At 41.9% G+C, this 21,181-nt stretch overlaps 1 long non-coding RNA gene across 1 annotated transcript; it reads left to right on the top strand.

The window, feature by feature from the left end:
• Positions 1 to 4,377: 4,377 nt before the first annotated feature.
• Positions 4,378 to 20,485, top strand: LOC121711834. Its single transcript, XR_006032459.1, has 3 exons — positions 4,378 to 4,388; positions 12,205 to 12,211; positions 20,366 to 20,485. It is a non-coding gene; the product is annotated as an uncharacterized LOC121711834 (long non-coding RNA).
• The last annotated feature ends 696 nt before the right edge of the window (positions 20,486 to 21,181 follow it).

The following is a 21,181-nucleotide window of genomic DNA, read 5'->3' as shown; positions in this document are numbered from 1 at the left end:
CGTGTGTGTGTGTGTGTGTGTGTGTCTATACAGTTGATGTGTTGGTATTTGAGAAAATCGTATTGTGAACTTAAAATCGTGGATCGTACTGAATCGTGAGTTGGGTGTACAATCGTTCCATCCCTGTGTAACAGAGGCGAACTGAGCTAGCGTGGTGTGTAAATCCTCACACCCCTAACCTTAACAACGATTCTAACCGCTGGGCTTTTAGCTCAGTGGTTAGAGCGTTCGACTCCCATGCCGGTGTGTGTTGAGGTGGCGGATTCGAGGGCCGTGAGGAAGGTGTATGTCTGTTACACCTACTCTATAGGGTCACAAACTTGTGTGCACTACCTCACTTAGACAAGTCTACAAAAATAGGTACAGTATTCTTTAGTGACACCCAAATGTATGTCTGTATTTGAACGGCACAAGTATAGTTCTGCACAGTTCATCACTACAGTGACTGGTTAAAAGTTGGGGGACCAAAGGTCAAGACTTCATGGCATCCTGCATGTAATACAATGTCTGCATCATATCTCAAGTGACTTCACTGATGTTTATCAAACCTTGCAGTTTATCACTTATACTATAGTCTATAGTAGAAAGTTTCTCAATTATTTTATGGTAATGGTAGCCTATGTGGTTTTCTGACTTTAAGTGACGCAAGGACCGACCCATAACTTGTGGGTGCCCTTGGCTCAGGTGGGTGCAGTTAAGATGGCCTGGTAATATTGCGGATTGCGGGTGGGTCAGGTCAAAATCACTAGATAGAGTTGGAAATGTCAACTTTCAGAATTGCATGCACATGCACACATGTTCATTGGGTACTTTGTTCTGTCCTCTTCACACACAGAGCATGATTTGACAGGAAGCTAAACGCTGTCCCAATCAACAAGACGTAGATGCAAAACTGTTGTTTTATTGATAGAAAGGTAAAACTGAAAAGAACAAACAAAGTCTTCTGTTACTCTCTACACAATCTCATACAACTCATAGGAATAGCTAACAGAGCCTAGCAAAGGCTAATGAAGTGCACAAGCTAACCATCGTGTTAGACTGATAAGAAGTATTTTCTGATCGCGGAAACTTTTAGTTTATGTTTCTTTCGGTCCACAGTTCCATAAAATCATTCAATGGTGGCACAAATTAAAAGGCAGAGGCTGGACATAATTGAAATACCAGGACCAGTAATCTACTCGTCGAGTAGGCTCATAGTTTGAGAAACGCTGCAGATCATAGACAGAAAAAGCATGCTCTGGGAACAGAATGCATGATTTTGTTGAGTTGTATTAGCGCTAGTACGGTGCTGGCTGACTACAAAATCATGCTGCTTCACTTGCTTTATTATGGGGGGGGGGGGGTTGCACCTCGGACTGAGCACTAAGGAGTTGGAGGCCAGGGCAATGGTTGCCAAGGTAAAAATGGATAGAGTGTGTAAATCACAAAGAGATGTTCTGTCTCTTTCTATCTCTCCCTCTCACTTTCTTTATGACAAACAAACATGCATGATAAATAACATTCACTCTCTGTTTTTGTCATCTCTTTTCTCTCTCTCTGGTCTGGCTTACTGTCTGACCTTTCCTTCAACCACGAGTTCCATGAACAGGGTCTTTTGCTTGAAAAATAGAAGAGATCCCTTTGCACAGCCAACTTAAAAAGGTGCTGGTGGATTGCAGGTTTTAAAGTTCATATATAAAAAGAGGTAGCCACCGCACACTGTTATATTTCTTAGTGATTTTTATTGAGCAACGCGTTTCGCCAGTTGCTTCATCAGGCTCTTCATCAGGGTCTTTTGCTTCCTCCATCTCCCACTTGCAAGAAACACACGCACACACAAACACACACACACACACATGCAGAGACACACACATGAAGCACAGAGAGAAAGAGAGAAAGACAGACTGGTACACATTTGATGCGAGAAAGCTTTACCCATATAATGATAGGTAGGTACACAGACAGAACCACAAAAGGATTTTCAAAAAGGTTTCAAAAACATTGACTCCAATGCTAAGAACATGACTTTACTATCCTCACAGTCTAAATTGGAGGGAAGCTGCATATTCTCTGGCCTAAAGGTGTAATTTGTGATCTCATCTCATCTTGCATGTGTGTGTGGTGTGTGGTGTCTGGACACTAACTTTGGTTAACCCACCATCCCAAAAGTCACCATTATGTAGCATGGTAGCGATCAGTCGCCATGGAAAACTAAGTACACATCCCGGGGTAGTCAGTGGTTACCATGGCGTCACGCTAAGACTCTGTCTGACCGAGCCATTTCTACCCACATGGTGTTGCTTTCCTTTATCAGTCATGTTTTTTTCTCACGCATGCGGCAATGGCTCAAACCTCTTCGTCTTTGTCTTGTGTTTGTTGTGTGTTCTTTGTTGTGTGTTGTCTGTTTTTGATAAAAATGTGTGTGATGGGCACAAGCTGACTATGTAAAATGCTGTGAGTCTGAGAGTGTCCTCTGTGTGTGTGTGTGCGTGTGTGTGTGTGTGTGAGAGAGAGAGAGAGAGAGAGAGAGAGAGAGGGTGAGTGTGTGTGAGAAAGAGTGTGTGGGGGGGGACAGAGAGAGACAGTTTGTACAAGACCTTGAAAGACAGAGGGTGAATGAATGAATGAATATAATAGAGAGGGAGAGAGGGAATGAGGGATGAGAGACAGAGAAGGAAAGAATGAATGAGACGAGAGTGAGAGAGAGAGAGAGAGAGAGAGAGAGAGAGAGAGGGCATTTGAGGACAAATGCAATTTTAGAGGAACACCCAGCATGACTCCTGGAGAACAGCCCCAGAAAAACAGTATGCACACAAACAAACCCAGCACATCACCTGATCCAACACACACACACACTCACTCACACACACACACTCACTCACTCACACACACAGCACACACACTCACACACTCACTCTCTCTCTCTCACACACACACACACACACACACACACACGCTCACTCACTCACTCACACAGACACACAGACAGAGGGAGAGAGACATGCACACACATGCACATCCATCAAGCAGACAAACATGCACACATTCCCCACACACACACAAATACACACACACACAACAACAACAACAATGCTGCCAGTCTTGTTTAGCCTCCATGAGATCACACTCAGCAGCCCAATGACTGTGCTTCAGATCTGTGTTTAATGAAAGTACGGCAACAAGAAGCAAATGTCTCCCTGCCCCCTCCGGGCCACTTTAAACTGACTTATTACACAGAGAACATTTGTGGTGGTGAACTTTTGATTTAGTCCCTCTCTGTCTTTTATATTTAAAAAAAATAAATGAGTAAAAAAAGCTACTGATTTTTTGCACTCCCAGACAGGGCTTTGAACCGATTTTTTTTCCCAATCGGTTCGTTCCAAACAGAAACGGAATTATAACGTTTCCGGTTATGAGTTCCACCAATAAATTGACGTTCCCGAACCGGTTAGAACAAAAAAATAATGTTCCCGGAACGGTTAATTTCGTTCCTGTCAGCTGTTTAATGCTATAGAATTATGTCACATCTTTCTCATCCAGCTTAAACCAAATGTAATTATTTCAAATGTGTAGTTTATTGTTAAAAGAGAAAATGTCCACACAAACGTAACAACATTATTAAGACACGTGGTTATGCCACTCGGGCAACAACAAATTCCAACTGTCGGGGGGAAAGGCCATCCAGTAGGCCTACTCATACCGTAACAAGCCATCTGTGCATTAGGCAAACAGAGGTGTTGGCGCCATTTAGCCAAATGTTCGCTAGTCCATCATTAACGTGGAGTCGACAAATATAGCTATTGTTATTGTGTTTGGAATGAGCGTTTTAATTAACGATGAATCGTAATTTACCCCTTATTTAAGATGTGGAGTGGAGACTGTGTAATCCACCGCTCTCTCTCCATACAGTCAGCGAATGTCTGATGTCACACAGGAAGTGAACCTCAGCCGTCATGTAAACGTGTGCAGGAAAATAATTACTTTTTTTTTTAGGCAATGAAAACTTTGAGGAACGAAATAAAACCGGTATTAACCGGTTACCATTATTTTTAAATAAGTGTTCCTGTTCCAGAACATAAAAAATAATAACGTTTCCGGTTTCGTTCCTGTTCCCTGTAAAATACAAAAAGTTCCCGGTTTTCGTTTTCGTTCCTTGAACCGGTTCAAAGCCCTGCTCCCAGAACACGACTAATAAAGCTGTTCTTAATAGTCTTCAGCGGTCTATAAAGGCAAGCAGAAACAAGCTTGCACAAAACACACACACACTCACACACACACACACACACACACACACACACACAGACATACATACAGAAGCACAAACAATTGTCAAAAAACAGACATATACACATAGTTTTATGCAGGCCACAGAGATGATAAAATATAAATTCTTCTCCATTTTCAGTTGAGTACATCTCAACTTGGAAAAACAGCTCCTAAAAAGAGCAAGAGCCTCTGCCTGCTTCCAGTTAGAACTGGAGCACCTGCCTGCTTCCAGTTAGGGTTTTCATAAGAAGACCAGCCGTGGAAAACACACACACACACAGATACAGACACATACACGCTTTGTTTCCGCCAGTCTCTCTGATGTTTCCACATGTAATCAGTCATAAGTTTTCTAACCCAGTGGTGCTCTTGCCCTGTCTGCTAGCCCCCACCAGGGGGCCTGTGTGTGTGTGTGTGTGTGTATGTGTGTGTGTGTGTGTGTATGTGTGTGTGTGTGAACTCAGTGCAACTATGTGCTGGACTGTGGCTCCACACAGCTCTACACACACACACACACACAGCTGCACAGACACACACACACCAGCATAGATACACACACACAATTTCTTTCTTCTGGTGGTGGTGGTGACGCCGACCCCAGCGAGGTCAGAGGTCCTGCGACAGCGAGGGCAGGTTCCGAGGCCTAGGCGTCAGCGAGGCTTAGCCCTAATTCTGCCTGACGGAGCCTGACTGAGAGGCTTACGCAGAACACTCTAGAACAACGCTGCCGTCAGACACACACAGTACTCTAGTGGCAGCCTCTGATGCTCCGCCTCCCATTCACCTGCATGATTGACAGGTTGTAATACCCAATCACTTTTCAGACAGTGCAGAGAGAGAGAGAGCTCACAGATTCTTGTCAGCAATAAGGCACTTTTGAGCTTAACTGTGATAGAGCTACTGACATAGACAGAAAGAGGACGGAGACGGTGTAGATGTGAGAGTAGATGAGAGGGTGTAGATGAGAGGGTGTAGATGCGAGGGTGTAGATGCGATAGAGTAGATGAGAGGGTGTAGATGCGAGGGTGTGGATATGAGAGGGTGTAGATGAGAGGGTGTAGATGCGATAGAGTAGATGAGAGGGTGTAGATAAGAGGGTGTAGATGCGAGGGTGTAGATGAGAGGGTGTAGATGAGATAGAGTAGATGAGACGGTCTAGATGAGATAGAGTAGATGAGAGGGTGTAGATGAGAGGGTGTAGATGCGAGGGTGTAGATGAGAGGGTGTAGATGCGATAGAGTAGATGAGAGGGTGTAGATGAGAGGGTGTAGATGCGATAGAGTAGATGAGACGGTGTAGATGAGAGGGTGTAGATGCGAGGGTGTAGATGAGAGGGTGTAGATGCGATAGAGTAGATGAGAGGGTGTAGATGAGATAGAGTAGATAGATGAGAGGGTGTAGATGAGAGAGAGTAGATGAGAGGGTGTGGATATGAGAGGGTGTAGATGAGAGGGTGTAGATGAGATAGAGTAGATGAGACGGTCTAGATGAGATAGAGTAGATGAGAGGGTGTAGATGAGAGGGTGTAGATGCGAGGGTGTAGACAACTTAATTTGCATACAGTATGTCACATGCACATTCATCAATCTCATTAATTTCTTTTTCTATAGAAAATCATTTTACTATCTTTCTGTGTCTTTTTGAAATGTGAACCATGGGTGAATGCGTGAATATGTGTGTGTGTGGGTGTGTGTGTGTATGTGTGTGTGTGTGTGTGTGTGAATCATGGATAAGTGGAGTGAAGGGACATTAGATTGCTGACTCGGGGTTGTGTGTGTGTGTGTGTGTGAATCATGGGTAAGTGGAGTGAAGGGACATGAGATTGCTGATTAGGGGTTGGCCCTCTGACCCCTGGGCAGCTGGGAGACAGGTTGGCATCACTGACAGGATTTCCCCTCTGACGTCCAAGGAACACCCAGAGCACAGCATGTATTGGCAGGATGACAATCTGTGTGTGTGTGCGTGCGTGCGTGAATGTATGTGAGTGCGTGTGGGCAAGAGAGAGTTGAGGATTTGTGGTTTGTGACAGTGGCTTAGGTCACTGTTAAAGGAATAAGACTCTTTCTATAGAACAGAATTTCTGTAAAAATAAATGAGATATAAATGAATTAAATAAATCAACATGCAGCGTGGTCCCCATGCACTTCACAAAATAATATAAGCAAGTAATAAATCAATAATCCTGGCTGATGTCATATGCAAGGTAAAACACTCCATTAAGACAAATAATATATTTTAAATAATAATGAAGTATTGCTCAAAGTTAGAATGTAGTTTTCATTATTAAGTTTCATCTTGAGATATTTTAGATAGTTGACTTGGACTGAGCGGCCCAGCAGCATATGGGTCTCTGGCTTGTTGTTTATGTTGCCAAGATTTTTCATAAAATTAACTCCAGTGTTTACAGCCAATAAAACTCTATAAATCCTACTTTAAAGCAAGTTGTTAATCCCTCACAGAAAAGTAATTACCTAGTTACTCCTTGTGATGTTTATGGTTATGTTGACTGTTCACTTATACATTATTTTATAATGAGAATGCAGTGTCCAGTTTTTGTTTATTTTAACCGTAAATGTTTTTAAAAGGCCATGGAGAGCCATTTGCCACTTTTGAAGCATGTTTATTAGCTAGCGCTGTATCTATAAACTGATTTGCAAGCATTTGGTCATATGAAGGACAGCTAAACACACCTGTCATGCCTCTGTGCTGCTTTTGATTCTGTAGATCAGGGGTTGGCAGGTAACTTTGGCCTTCGATCTACAGCTAGGAGTTAGCTGGGAGAATGGCACTTTCAAGGTGGCCTATCCCCTCCAGACAGAGGCACGAAAGTGCAACATTGAAGTGCTTGCAGAGGGCTATGCACAGAATAGCAGAAACCTAGTGCGTTCTGGTGTTCTTTCTCATATTTGTTTAAGAACCCGCGGTCTGATTGGTAGTGGTGTCAACAATAATCGATTTGGCGATGCATTGCAATGCGGGGCATGCACGATTCAGCATCGATGCGGCAACGGGCCATAATCGATTATGTCACTGTTTATTTTCTGGCGGACTTGAGTGGACAATAAAGTTGTGAAGTTTCAATTACTTCTGGGGGCATATCCGGAGCAACGTTGTAATGACATGCGCAGCCTGTAGCTACATGCTAAGCGGCAGCACTAGCTAGCATAACAACAACACTAAAGAATCAAGATGACGGAGGGAGATGACCGCGATAGACGGGTAATTAAAAACGCACCCAAAGCTTGGAAAGCGGACATCTGGGAACATTTCAGATTCTACGAAGTTAATGGGAAATTAGACAAGACGTACACGGTGTGTAAAACCTGCCACACTAAAATCAAGCACGTTGGCAATACAACTAACTTCACAAACCATGTCGATCGTTGGCATCCTGAGTTGGCTTCGTTACTGTGTGTGCAGTGTGTGCAGGGTAGGAATTTCATGACGGCCATGGCCATCGTTGCCCCTTGAGGTGGCTGTGATGCCCCTTTGAAAATCAGAGGTTTACAGGCCACGGTGGCCTTGGTGTCCCCTTATTTCGATATTCTGTTTTGCGTCCGACTAATAACGATTTTTATTTAGCCTATGGCCTGTCAAAATAAGCATTCACAGCTCAAATTAATTTAGTCTTTTATGCAGTTGAGAAAGTGACAGCGCACGGCAAGAAAGAAAGTGCATCCAAATTCAACCATTCTTCTCAGTTGAACTACTCGCAAACGAGCCTACTCATCACACAGACATCACAAGTAGCCTATCACATCACAGAGCTTTTTCTCAGCTTTTAAACGATGTTAGCCGTTAATTGCTGTGGTGAACGGTTCATGAGAAAAGTAAATAATATAATTCAATTTAATCATAAATTCTACTGAAGGTTCTGCGCCCATCTCCCTACCCATTCATATCGGTGGGATACTTCACGAACCCTTCGTTCAACACATAACAAACCATATATCAGAATAAACAGCTGATCTTACCGAACAGAAGGGTGTAAAGCAGTCCCCTGTACAGTTAGCCGTTCCAGAGTAATCTAGTTTTTAAATTTGCAGCAAATTTCGACATGCATGGATGTCTCCAAATGTGGGCTTTAAGTTTTACAATGTGTTTAAATTATTAAACTTTTTAAAATGCCATATCCAATACCCTGTACATTTTTTAGTTTATTTAATGACAATAATTTATGTCAAAGATACAGGAGAGTGATAATACACACATAGCGGCCAATAAAATCTGTTGTTCAATATCTGACTGCTTGTATTGCCTCATGACCTCATAATTTGCCTTGTTGTGTGCAGTAGAATTTTGATGTATCGCAATGCATCGTAGAATCGAATTGAATCGAATCGTTACCTGGTGAATTGTAATCGAATCGAATTGTGAGGGCAGTGCCAATGCACACCCCTACTGATTGGTGAATAGGCTATTTATAAATAGATACTGTAAAATAAAAATTATAACAAAAATCGGACCACCAGAATAATCTGGTGGGCCAACTAATATTGCTAGCTGGTCACCTGTTGCTGACCCATGCTGTAGATCATATTATTCCTCTCGGCAGGGTTGCAGAATCATGTTGGTCTTTCTGGGCAGGTTCTCAACAGTTTAGGATTTATTAATCTAGTAGAGTTGTTTGTCCCCCTCGGTGACCACTCCTCTGCTACCACTGCGACTACATGTGGGGTTCCCCAAGGGTCCCTCCTGGGACCAGCCTCTATTTGCTCCCATTTGGAAACATCATCAGAAGGCATGGGATTGATATGTACCGTGACATCATCAGTAGGCATGGGATTGATACGTACCGTGTGAGTGACCACATCTGGCGGGCAGACACTGGGCATCTTTTTCAGTTGGATATGAAAAGGTAACTCACACTTACTGTAAAGGAGAATTCTGGCCATTTGTCACATAGATCTCTGTTGGATATGAAAAGGTAACTGGCCATTTGTCACATACTGTAGATCTCTGTTTTTTCAAGGTCACTGAGCACTGTTGGTATGAAAAGAAAAATGAAAACAGTTGGTTCTACCAAGCTCAAGCTGCTGCAGCCAACAGTTAGACAGCTACAGCGCTACACTCTGGGGGCATATTCATGAGCCAGCTACAGCGCTACACTCTGAGGGCATATTCATGAGACAGCTATACAGCGCTACACTCTGGGGGCATATTAATGAGCCAAAAACCCTGGCAGGCAATCGGACCAGACAGGAGCTGGAGCGTTCATTGTCACGTTAGCGTCTTCTACTCGGACATCGTGAGCCTATGAGAGGCAGAACCAGGCCAACAACACCTCTCTCTCAGTATTGCTGACGGAATGGGCTTCAATGGTGAGCACCTCCTTTTATGGTCAATCTAAATTATGTGGACTCAAAACTGCATGGCATGTGAAAACCTTTCATAGCACAAATATGAAACAGCCACAGTCTGGCAGACAAGCAGAACCGCGTGCCACAGAACACCAGTAGAGCACCAGTAGACTGAAAATCAACTACAGGTTCTGCCATTGTGGGTCTCGGAGGAATCGGCAAGATCCTTCCCACATCAAAAAGACTATGTGTGTGTGTGCATGTGTGTGAGTGTGTATGTGAGAGTGCGTGTGTGTTTTGCTGTAAAAATGCTCATAAAATATTAACAGGATGACCATGCCTCCCCAAACAATGGTAATGCACTGTGAGAACTCAACGGAAAGCACTTTGCTCTGATTAGATTTTAATGAAGTGGGAAAGAAACTCTCAGTTAAAATTTCCCAAGCCTGTTGTGGCCAAGTCACGGCCGGTTAATGGTGAGGGTACTGATGCAGAGCTTTGAACCTGACCAGTGGCCGCTCCACATTGGCAGAGGCGGACAGAGTACACAGCTTCATTACTCGAGTAAAAGTACAGATACCCTTTGCTAAATTTTACTCAAGTACAAGTAAAAGTACAACAGTCAGATGTCTACTTAAGTAAAAGTACTGAAGTACTTGTTTTTAAAAGTACTTGAGTATCAAGAGTACAAGAGTAGCCTACATTTTCTAAATATTGCATTACTACTGCCACAGTGCTTACATTTATGTACAGAAACGTCCTACATGGAGTTATGAAAAATGTTAATACCCTTGAGAATGTAAAAGGAATTTAAAGTACCCATATTATGACTATTTTTCAACAAGTTAAAATAGGTCTATGAGTTCCAGAAAACATGTTTCTGAAGTTGTTTGCTGGAAATAGCTTGTAGGAAAAGATTCTTGCCTACCTCTATTACACTCTTTTTCGGTCCCTTTCAAAGTGTGCTGTTTCTGCTGCTCATTACATATTAATGAGCTGCTCCTCACTTACCCACGCCCCACTCCATTAACTGTTACCAGGGTCATTCGTGCCAAATCAACAAATGCCTCCAGCCTCGCCTGCCCATCTTCGCTGTGCTTCATACTTTATGTCAATAATGCTAAATATTACCCAACAACTACTGTGCAAAGGTTTAAGCTTGTATCTACATTATTTTCTGAGATATGGAGGCTTAAAAAACAAAGTTGAACTTGTAGGCTTGGTGCGGAGAGGTGGTGTTGATTATGCAACGTCTGAAACACGCCAATTCAAAATCCCCTAACATCTACTACACCTTCGTTTTACATAGTATAGTTAAGGCTACAGAACTGCATCTTCTCAGATGAAGCACTGTGATATTATCTTGGTCAATAATTGACAATTAGATTATTTAGCGTCCATGTAAACAAGTCGGTTGAAATCTTTAATCAGATTCATTTCAATCAGATTTAAATAAAAATGTCCATGCAAATGTGGCTATTGATTCCAATGGGAAAGACAGCTAGATGCTAGTCACACGTTACATATTGATTCACAGGACAATCCTTTTACTAACACAATGGTTATGAAGAAATGTGTATATGTAATTGACTCATGCCGAAACTATGTACACTACCAACCTAATTTGTTTCCAATGCCCCAGTGTTGACAGGACGAATTTAGCCCCTTGCTAACACTTACCATAATCTCTATGTAAAACGTTTAGCTTGCTAGCTAGCTATCTAAAAGTGGAACTTCAGTAGCCTACAACATACTGCAGACATCCCAACTTGCAAAAAGTCATGTCAGGGAGGCATCACGAAGCCCCCCCCCCCCCAAAAAAAAAAAAAAAAAAACTTTAGCCTATACAATAATGTCAGTACAACAAATAAGGAAGGCCTATTGATAGAAATTGTGAAAATAAAATATGTAGATTTTGGTAGTTTGGTCTTTTCATGTAGCCTTGGCAACTAGCCATCTAGTAGGCTATAGGCCTGAATAATATGCACATGAATTGACACTTGTTAAACTCACCTCAACATGTCTTTTGCAATAATTTAACCCGCTATGGGCAATGCTAAAGTCACTGTTTACAAACAGTGCAGCGTGCAAGACTAGGTCCATCATTATGTTTTACTCTTATGAGACAAGGGTAGCCTACACTTTGAAATGGGTCTTACATTTTCCTTTTTTTGAGGCACTGACTCTACCATGACGCTCCTGTTTCTACTGAACTGATTAATTAAGTTCGGGAGAAAAGACATAAAAGCCCGCCTACACTGAAAACTGATTGTTTGATTTAGCGAAACAGGCCAATCAGGATGCTCTCTGTCTTGGATACGCTCAGACACACACGCACCACCCCTCTCTCTCTCTCCCCTCGTGTGCGCGCTACACTCAGATGCACACGCGGTCTCGCATGCGCGCTCTTGATCGCTCACTCTAGATTCTGGGAGATTTTATCTAATTTGCGGGCGTCAGGGAGCCGCTATCAATTCACCCCTTGCAGACACGTGACTTAAGTCACGTGACGGCTCCATGCTGGACGGCAAAAAGATGGGAGATGGACGGCAAATTACATTATGTCATAAAGATTATGATGAACTGAACACCATTACTATAACATCTTTGTAGTTCAATGTATTGCTGTTTGGGGTCTGATAGTCAAAGAAGATGCCAGTGGTGTTGTTAGATTAAATGGGTCATGATCGCAAATGTAAAGTTATTAAAACTGGTGGTAACAGCAAGGGGAGATAACGTTACGTTAGGCTACTGTAATTAACATTATGGTAAATGAACACCCATAAGTATTTCTGGACTAAAATATTGCAAAGCGATTTGGTTACTTTATTTGTCTTGCTTTTATCAGTTGTAACATAGTCAAAACGTTAAGAATGTCATATCAGAACATGAAATAATAACTAGCTGCCACACTTAGAAGCTAGCTATTCTAGCTAACGTTTATCGTAGCTCATAGTGCTAGGGCTAATGTAACTCGTCAGTTTGTACGTTGCCCAGCGAATAAACTTACTTCTTACATGTCTTAAGTTAAAGAATTGAAAGAAATAGGAAATTTAAAAAAAACTTGAACGGTATTATCTGTTTACATTCAGATCTTGCCAAAGACTTTGCCTAAGTGCTATCTGCCGTCCTGTTCAGAGTCTATGGTTGCTATAGCAACCGCTGCTGTGCTTCATACACTGAGGAGATAAGCATGCAATTGTGGTTGAAATACTCCCGAAACACAAAGAAAACAAACCAAAATATATCTATGCAAGAACATGGGATGTTGTTGTATTCCAAACAATAAGCCAACAGTCGTGGAAGGGCATTACTACGGTTAAATCTCACTATAATCTCCTAGCTGTGCGATATGTCCCATTACAACCCATTGATTTGATTCGTGTTCTTGCCGTCCACTAGGCTATTTTGCTGTGGCGCGAACAAAACGTGACGTCACTTGCAAGGGGTGAATATGCGGGAGACTCCCGGAACTTCCGGGAGACTTGGGATGTCTGATACTGTAAGCTTAGCTATCTCACCTAGTTGTAGGAAATATGTAAGTGATGGAATTAGAATGAATCCCATGAACAAACAGATAACTCTTACACCAACTTTATTTTGTGCCTTTTATTCACGTTTGTTCAACAATTTAGTAAGTATAAATCCTTTTCCCTGCCTACTTCGATGCAGCTCCATAGGTTTCCATTATATCCACGTAACGTAATTGCCCTAAAAGGAGGTGGTGGGAATATTGAAATGTTTCGGCTTGTGACGTCAAAAGCCTTGCTGATTTTGACCTGCTCACCCTGGAGGCTGAAGGCAGGATACATCCAGAAACCCTTATCTCACTCAAAACAGCATGGATGTTTTTTTCTCCAAGTTTGTATGCGTGTGGAAGCACCATAGACACACAAAAACACATCAAATCCCAGAAAAAGTGATTTTTTCATAATATGGACACTTTAAAGTAAAATCAAGTCATTTTCATCTTTTTACCATGTCGTCAGGGATGGGCAGTATTTCTAATACATGTATATAAAATACGTATTAGAAAAATACTATTTTGTAATTGAAACACTTGAAGCGAAAACTATCATTAACTTGTTCAGAAAATTGAAATAGTCTGGCGAGGTGGGGCCACAGCTTGGCACATTCCCGGGATGGACCTGCTGCGTCTTTTTTCTATTGTTTCGTCCATGGTTTCGTCTCTTATCTAAATCTGACCATGGAGTTGACTTTGGTGGAAAGCTGAAGGTGATTGCTGATAGGCTGTCCCAATCAGTGGCACCTGCACAATCCAATCACGTTTGAGAGGGAAACAACAAATTGAGGGTTTCCTAAATTTTTCTTTTTTTTTTGGAAGAAAAAACGGTTATGGATAGAAAAGTAGTGGAGTAAAGAGTACAATATTTGCCTCTCAAATGTACTTGAGTAAAGTCATGAGTACTCCCCAAAAATGATACTCGAGTAAAGTAGAGATCCCTGAAAATTGTACTCAAGTACTGTACTCAAGTAAATGTACTCCGTTACTGTCCGGCTCTGCACATTGGGTGGTTATGAAATGGAGGAATACACACACACACACACACACATATCAAAGCTACACACATGCATGCACACACACACACACACACACACACATATCAAAGCTACACACAGACATGCATGCACACACACACACACACAAAACATATTGTGTACAACATAAATTTATACAATTTAGTGTGTGTCAAAGCTATTGTTGTGATTTGAACACACACACACTGTTACAGGCAGTCGGACACCACCCTTTCAGGATTTTGGACATACAGTAGGACCTCATTTCCAAGTAAGCAAGTGTAATATTTATCAGTGGAGACTGTTTTCAACACGTTTCATCCAGTCCTTCTAATTGCAGAGTTTGCAGGTGCTAGGCTAGCGCAAGTCATCGGTATGTGTTAGCCTGCCACTAAAAACAGTCTTACCCACTCCAAAGTACACCTGAGGCAAATTCCAGACAATCGATGTAAATGTCTGTGTTGATAGAATAGTGTAAGAAATACAACTACCCTCGCAGCGCGTTGCAATAGTTATACTTTGTTCCCTGAAGTTGGTAGTAGGCATTTAAGCAACGCATCGGCATACTGATATTACCAAGGCTACTACTAGGTATCCCCATTGGAGTGCGCTTCTATGTTTACTTTTCGGCGCAGTACTACTAACCGGAGCAAGTATAATTCCGCCGTATACTGTAAGGGCTTGAAACGTTACTAAAATGAAAATACTTTAATGGGAGTTCTACAGTGTGCAGATCTTCACCTGTAACGGAGCTCACAGACGCTTGCTTTGACTGCAGCGCTGGAGACGCATCTCGCTCACTTTACATTGGCTTACGTCATCCGTTGCCAAAGCGAATTGTGGTTCCGTTCTGTTGCTTTGCTCCTGTCACCTCCGTCAAAAAAGTTGAGAAATGTTCAACTTTTGCTGCACCAACGGACAGCAACGCAAGGCACCAGCCAATCAAATTACGGTTATCAAGTTACAGTACACACCCCCCGACTGTTGGGAAAACCCACCGGCCTGCAGTAACGCAACGCAACTGTGTGCATCTAGGGTAATTAGGCAAAAGAGAAAGACAGCAGCCACCCGGGGTTGCCAAACATATGTGTAGGGACGGACACCAGAGCTGGGACACACACACACATACACACACACACACACTCGCACACAGAGAGAAAGAGAGAGAGAAAGAGTTGTGTGTACTGTATGTCAGCAGTGCCTGCGTTGAAAGGCATGGTTGTACATAAGCCAGTGATCCTGCTTAGTGTGTTGAAAGACTCCATTAAAGGGTATATTTATGAAAGCCTGTTTTTAACTCATGAGAACATCCCAAGCTTAGAAATGTAAACTTGCTCTCTCTCTCTCTGTCTCTCGCTCTGTCTCTGTACAGGGTGAAAATGTATCCAATAACTGAACATGGTTTTAAGGACTACAGATGGAAATAGACTTCCCGTGTAACACTAACTTAAAGGAGAATTCTGGTGTGATATTGACCTAAAGTGTGTTGAAACATGATACCGAGTGTGAACGTGTCTCATAGCTCATCTCGGCTTGTCCCCTGCACTCAGAAATCTGGCGCTAGTTAGCCGATGCTACCAAAAGTTTTTCGATAGGGGTGCCTCGGGCATTGGCCTAGCCACACAAATAAATCACTGTTTTACACCATTTACGAGGCTCAAAGTAGCTCATTTCTATCTGAGGCAACAGTGAGGCAATCTGAGGCAACATTTCTATCTGAGGCAACAGTGTGAGAGTATCAGGCTGTTTCGATCCTCTATGAGGAAAGGGAATGAGACACACACACACACACACACAGACGCACTGACTCACACACACACACATCTTCACTGTGTTACTCTTTCTCCTGCAGCCAAATCCATGACAAAAGCAGACACAACACAGATACATGGAATCCCCTATCATGCAAACACACACGAATACAATTCAAAACAAAAAGTTGATGCATGAATATTAGATTCAGTGTGTGTGTGTCTGTGTGTGTGTGTGTGTGTGTGTGTGTGTGTGTGTGTGCCTACAGTGCCATTGTATTCTCTAGAGTCTCTCTGCATCGCAGGGAACTTCCAACTTCCACCATCATTTCTGAGGCCATCATTTGTGTGGTTGCTTGCAGGCTCAGAAAGTAGCGTTCCAGGAAAAGGCTCTGTATTGAGTCCTAATTGGCTGCAGAGGTAATGCTACGTAGGCAGATGTAGGCCACTACACAATGTTAGTGTCCCTGTTTTTACGATGAATGCTGGGCACGTGCACGATACACGGAGGAAGTATTGCAATTCAATCTGCCAACACTTTCTGCCATTTATTCAATCAAATATTATGTTTTGTATTTTGGGAGACTGGGAGTGTGTGTGTGTGTCTTTGAGCTGGTAAGCACATGGATGACATAGACAGAGACCTTTTGAGACAACTGATCTGAGTCAGACTAAATGTTATTAATAAAAGATTGATTAGAATTAAACACTGGTTGCATGTGATTGGTTCATTCAATTTCACTTCATCGGAGAGGTCTTGTCCATTTCAGTGTTTCTACCTTGACATAGCTTCGCGCTACCTATATCGCCGCCGAACTCAGGCCCTCATGTCTTTATTTTAGCCCTGTTATTTAATCCTCTAAAACACATTCTTGCACAGGTTTCATTTCTGTCCAGCATCTCTCTCTCTTAGCGCTCCTTGTGTGTGTGTGTCTGTGTGTGTGTGTTTCTGTCTGTGTGTGTGTGTGTGTGTGTGTTTCTGTCCAACTTTCTCTCTCTTTTTCTCAAACTAATTTATTCTGTTTGTCAGCGCCCTCTCTCGCTCTCCTTCTCTCTCTCTCAAACTAATTTATTCTGTTTGAGCGCTCTGTCTCGCTCTCTCTCTCCTTCTCTCTCTCTCAAACTAATTTATTCTGTTTGTCAGAGCGCTCTGTCTCGCTCTCTCTCTCCTTCTCTCTCTCTCAAACTAATTCATTTTGTTTGTCAAAGCGCTCTCTCTTTCTCTCTCTCTCCTCTCTCTCAAACTAATTCATTTTGTTTGTCAAAGCGCTCTCTCTTTCTCTCTCTCTCCTCTCTCTCTCAAACTAATTCATTTTGTTTGTCAAAGCGCTCTCTCTTTCTCTCTCTCCTTCTCTCTCTCAAACTAATTCATTTTGTTTGTCAAAGCGCTCTCTCTCAAACTAATTCATTTTGTTTGTCAAAGCGCTCTCTCTTTCTCTCTCTCTCCTTCTCTCTCTCAAACTAATTCATTTTGTTTGTCAAAGCGCTATCTCTTTCTCTGTCTCTCCTTCTCTCTCTCAAACTAATTCATTTTGTTTGTCAAAGCGCTCTCTCTTTCTCTCTCTCTCCTTCTCTCTCTCAAACTAATTCATTTTGTTTGTCAAAGCGCTCTCTCTTTCTCTCTCTCCTTCTCTCTCTCTCAAACTAATTTATTGTTTGTCAAATCCTTCTCTCTCTTCTTCTCTCTCTCTCTCAAACCAATTTCCTGTCTATTAGTCATATCCCTCCCCTCATTTGTTCTCTGACTCACCCTTTCTCTCCCTCTCACACACTCATTCACTCATTCACTCTCACACTCATTTACTTTCCAACACTTTAGATGTTCTCTTTTGCAAATTAATGTACAGCGCCATGTACGTACATGTTTTAACATTTTGCAATTTTATGCATTGTACCAGTTAGCTTTGTGTTAGTGTGTGTGTGTGTGTGTGTGTGTGTGTGTGATGTCTTTATTTTAGCCCTGTTATTTAATCCTCTAAAACACATTCTTGCACAGGTTTCATTTCTGTCCAGCATCTCTCTCTCTTAGCGCTCCTTGTGTGTGTGTGTCTGTGTGTGTGTGTGTGTGTGTTTCTGTCTGTGTGTGTGTGTGTGTGTGTGTTTCTGTCCAACTCTCTCTGTCTTAGTGCTCCTTGCAGTAGACATCCGTAATATTTCACAAAGAGCACCCCCACATCCACATCTCCAAGAGCAACATCTCTAAGCCCACATCATCCACATCCTCCTTAATCATACTTCAGCCCTCTGTCAGTAAAATGGTATTTGCAGATGTCTCAAGATGGCCTATGTAAAACTAATTGCCCTAACTAAGTGAGTAACAGTCCAAAATAAAGTCAAGTCAAGTCAACTTTATTTATATAGCGCATTTCATACACAGAGGTCATTCAATGTGCTTTACATAAACAAAAGCAAATAGGAATAGCTGATAAAAGCATAGAAGGGCAATAGTCAAAGAATAATTTGAAAAGAAGTGTTTTGGTTCATAATTAGTGAAAATTAGGGCACTGTAAAATATGCTTTTTTTTTTAGGGCCCACACACAAATCATGCAATTGGCCAAGGTATTTTTACAGCATGTCCAAAACAATCCAGCAAAAAAAGTTTAGACCGATTTACTTGTGCATAGTCTATTTAGCTATTATCAATAGAAAATCTTATGGCTTGCATTCGTGTTTGTCAGCTATGATACAATAATAATAATAATAATAATAATAATAATAAAAAACGCAGCATTCCTCAGAAGTGGAAATATTAGTATGTTTATTGAAAAACTCTATGGCCTACCCATATTTTAAATTGGCAGTTTCTCTCTGTCCAGCATTTTTATCACTTTATTTTTAGCAGCGCTGCAGTTTCTTATTTCTTATTTTTATTACAAAATGTTTTGTTTAATAGTAAAATCCGAGGGGAAATTATAGATGCACCATTGGGGAGTTGTACTGTCTACCACAGACAAACATATTGGGAGAAATTAAAGGCATATTGTCTTAACTTTAAATATCCCCATAGCATACATTAGGTGTTGTTTCAAGTACATGTTGTGGTTAAAACCAGTTTTACCTTAAAGAGTTTATTTGAGGACGTGTTTTCGAGTGCAGCGCACCAGATCCTTGCGATTTATAGTAGCCTAATGAAGTGCTGCCATCAAGTGGTCAACTGTGCATGACGCAATTACCAGCACAATACAACTCTTGAATTAGTAGTTTGGACCTAACTAAGTATATTGGTTATTTTAATTAAATTCAGTGCAAAATTAATTTGTGCCCACCAAACACTAAACATGAAATACTTGAGAAGGGAAGGAGCCGTGAGTGCCCAGGGTCCAACTTTTGCGCACTGAACCAACGATGAGGAAGGGGCGTTGAGGCAGTTTGCTCCTGTACAAAATCAGGCTCTTGGTGCATTGCACCTTGAAGCAACACAATAAATGTAGTGTTAACACTAGGACGTATGCATATGTAACAGAGGCGAACTGAGCCATATTTAGGCGTGCAGCAAACCCAGTGGCACAGTAATTTGGCGTATAGGGCCTAAAAGCCATAACTCTAACTGGGCGTGAACAGAACATGCCATGTCTTGTTTAATTAAGCAATACTGAGAAATGCACTCTGTTATAGCAAATACGTCTTATTATTCATAATGATATACATAATTAGAATCATCCTTATTCTAATATATATGTTGAGGTGGATTGGTCTATTTGGTTACCACTTGCAACTCACGTTGTCCAACCAGTCAGGTTGTTCGTAGGTTAATTGAGTAGCCTATCTACCCTATTAGCCTATTAGGCTACATGAATGTTGCAGGCTACACTTGGCCCACTGTTCCGGTCAAAAATGACCGATTTACACATTCCCTGTACCATAAATATGGCATTTTTCATCAGATTGACTCAAGATCTTATGATATCCTTCAACACATAGAATTTATTGTAATAAATAATAATAATAATAACTTGGTTTTATATAGCGCCTTTCAAGTAACCCAAGGTCGCTTTACAAAAGGAGATAGGGCAGGGGAATAGAGAGGAGAAGAGAGGAGGGGGTAGAAGTGGGGTTGGGGGGCAGGGTGGTTAAGGACCATAGGCCTCAGTGAATAAAGGTGATTTTAGGTGCTTTTTGAACGTAGCCAGTGTGGGGGCTTGGCGGATATGGAGAGGTAGACTGTTCCAAAGGGTTGGGGCAGCAACACAGAAGGCTCTGTCACCAAAAGTCCGTAGCCTACTGTGACTACTTTCTTTGAATTTTGAGTGATTTATTCAACTTAGAAACACTTTTTTTGTTTACGGTCAAAAATCAACGCTATAGGAAATGAATAGGAAAGAGTATAATTTTCATCCAGGAGATGAAAGACATCTCCTTACACACACTCCTACAACTTATTACCAATGTTCCCACACATGCATGCATGCATACACAGAAGCACACACACACCCCCACACATATATATACGCACACACAAACAGACACACATACACACACATGTTCACCCACTCAAACACACATACACACACACACACACACACACTCAGTTGTTGCCACTTGTGCGTGTGACCCACCAATGTTTGCACACATATGCATTCATGCACATACAGAAACACACCCACCTACACACACACAAACAGACACACACACACATGTACACCCACTCACACACACACAGTTCATGTTGTCAGTTCATGTTGTCATGTTGCTACTTGTGTATGTGAACCACCAATATTCGCACACACATGCATGTACATGCATGCACGCACACACAGAAGCACACACACACACAACACACCCTACACACCCCGCACACACAAACAGACACACACACACACATACACACACATGTACACACACACAGTACACGCACACACACTCAGTTCATGTTGTCAGTTCATGTTGTCATGTTGCCACATGTGCATGTGAACCACCAATGTTTGCACACACATGCATGTATGCACACACACACACACACACACACATTTACACCCACTCTCTCTCACACACACACAGACACACACAGTTCATGTTGTCATCTTGCCACTCGTGCATGTGAACCACCAGTGTTCCATACATACAAAGACACACACCCACACCCACAAACCCACACACATTTTGTAGATGTTAATGTTCTAATAAGGCTCTCTTTACAACAAATGTTCTATTAAATAATACTTTTTGTCATGGTATTGGTATTTAAGAGCAGTAAATTAAGGGGGGAAGCAACGAACAGTGTTTAAAGGTTAAGCCGCTATTCCTGCTTAATAAAACTTCGCCTCCCATCTGCCTCTCCGGTTCATTAATAGTCTATCGGGTTCGTCACCGAAGACTGAACTTAAGAGCTGATCTAGGAACGGCTA

Source organism: Alosa sapidissima, chromosome 6 (assembly GCF_018492685.1).
Source record: "Alosa sapidissima isolate fAloSap1 chromosome 6, fAloSap1.pri, whole genome shotgun sequence".
Taxonomy (NCBI): Eukaryota; Metazoa; Chordata; class Actinopteri; order Clupeiformes; family Clupeidae; genus Alosa; species Alosa sapidissima.
The sequence above is the reverse complement of the archived record's forward strand: the minus strand, read 5'-3'. Positions and strand labels throughout refer to the sequence as shown.